The following is a 2,165-nucleotide window of genomic DNA, read 5'->3' as shown; positions in this document are numbered from 1 at the left end:
ATGTACTAAGTAGAAGTCTTACCATTGGTAGCATAAGAAATATTCTACAAACAAAGCTAAATTACAATAAGAAATTTGCAATTATCCAGTAGGGAAAGTATTTGACCTTTAATTGGTGTTTAATGGGAAGAAATAATCAAACCTAAAAAAACTTACACAAAGTGGGAAAGTTGATAATTAGGTCATTTTTGCAATGATCATTTTTTATACTTCATTCCAAGTAGATTGTAATATCTTTAAAGATATTTTGCATTACAGACAGGTGCAAGCAGAAAATCCTCTTTTGCAACCTAGAATTCATTACTGAGTACGAATTTCAGTACATATAAGAAGGAATATGATTCCTTCTATATTTTGAAGTGATGGGGATATTGTTACTCAAGCAAGTTGATTGTGAGAATACAGTTTATGTAAAAGTTGAAAAAGAAGAAGATGAACATTACAGTGCTTTCATGGAAAAACCATTGAATCAAGATGGAACTGCCCTAATAAATATTTTCTTCTGGGCAGGGAATGTGGCCTACTGGTAGAATGTTTGCCTAGAATGCATGAAGCCCTGGGTTTGATTCTCTGCACCACATATACAGAAAAAGCTGGAAGTGGTTCTGTGGCTCTAGTGGCCAGGGGCTACCCTTGAGCAAAAAGAATACAGAGACAGTGCTCAGGCCCTGAGTTCAAGTCCCAGGTCTGGCAAAAAAAATGTCTTTCTCCCTGATTCTAACAGCAATTCTGCTATTCAGAATATTTTATGAAATTCTATACATTACTGCCATGTTAACACTCTATATCATCAAAATTAAAATATTATAAGGAGCTACTTTAAGCAGACAAAACCAACAATTGTAAAAGAAAAAGGCAAGCAATCCATGGGTTTCCATTTTTCTATGCAACAAAAAAATCTCAAAGTAGAAGGCAAAAGGGATAACGAAAGGAAGAAAATGGAAAATGATTGAGAGTCAATGATTTTATTCTAAATTATTTAGCTAAAAACAAGCTGATTCTTTATTAATATTTAATTCCTTCACAATGCTTCACGTTTCATTGTGAAAGGTTTAATTGCAATAAGGATTAGCTTACTTAAACATGAAAGAATTTGGGAATTTCCTCTCTTCTAAATTTTGATTGGTGAGATTTTAATGAAACTTCATATAATAACTTGATATAAATGCCTCAATAGTATTTTCAAAACACATGCCAACATCAAAATAAACTATTATACTTCTGGAGCAATGTCAAGAAGCACATGATTATTTCGCTAGATGCAGAAAAAGCATTTGATGAAACACAGCATACATTTATGATAAAAGCTTTGGAGAAACTAGGATTAAAGGGAACATTCCTGCATATAATTAAAGCTGCCTACGACAACCCCACAGTGAACATTACTCTTAATGGGGAAAATCTAAAGCAATTTCCTCTAAAATCAGGACTAAGACAAGGTTGTCCTCTCTCCCCTCTCCTCTTCAATATACTACTAGAATTCCTAGCCAGAGCAATAAGGCAAAAGGAAGACATCAAGGGGGCTCCAAATAGGAAAAGATGAAGTCAAGCTCTCTCTTTGCACGGAAACACCAGATGGGGGAACAAACAGTTCCTGACACAGCTAAATGGTCCCGTCACAGAGGAAGCCCAATTCCCAGCCCGAAACGGAGCTGCATTCCATAGCCACCTCCTCCAAGGAGGCCGCCCCGCCTAGGAGGGTGGAGCCTCCCCCATGCAAGCAATTCTCAGCCGGGTAAAACAGGCCAGAGGCGCACCGCCCTGCTGAGTCCACAGCCTATTCAAAGCCAGGCGTTAAAGGCAGCGGCCCCGCAGCAGACAGAGGAGCCACAGTTCCGGAGACTGCTCAAGTCCCAATCTACAGAGGACACCCAAGGCCTATCTGCAAGCTGTGCAAACCACAGAGACCCAGGATTGCACCAACAGGGGGGAAGGGTCAGAACAGAAACACCCACTGCAAACTGAAATCAAGTCAAACCCAGCCAATCAGGAAAATAGACTGCAGACCATCGCAAGGAAACCAGAGACTGGGGAAAGACCTCCCAAACAAGGAAGACTCCATTTTTTTTTTATTCTTTTCAAACATTTTTTAAACTAAAAAAAATTTTTTTTTTCACTTCTGAAACGTCGTCAGTTTTTTATTGTTTTGATTTGTTTTCCATTTT

At 38.3% G+C, this 2,165-nt stretch overlaps 1 pseudogene; it reads left to right on the top strand.

Moving 5' to 3' along the window:
* The first annotated feature begins 248 nt into the window (after positions 1-248).
* On the top strand, positions 249-340 carry LOC125344419 (annotated as a pseudogene).
* Positions 341-2,165: the final 1,825 nt, after the last annotated feature.

The sequence above is a fragment of the Perognathus longimembris genome, chromosome 28 (genome assembly GCF_023159225.1).
Source record: "Perognathus longimembris pacificus isolate PPM17 chromosome 28, ASM2315922v1, whole genome shotgun sequence".
Classification (NCBI taxonomy): domain Eukaryota; kingdom Metazoa; phylum Chordata; class Mammalia; order Rodentia; family Heteromyidae; genus Perognathus; species Perognathus longimembris.
The sequence above is the reverse complement of the archived record's forward strand: the minus strand, read 5'-3'. Positions and strand labels throughout refer to the sequence as shown.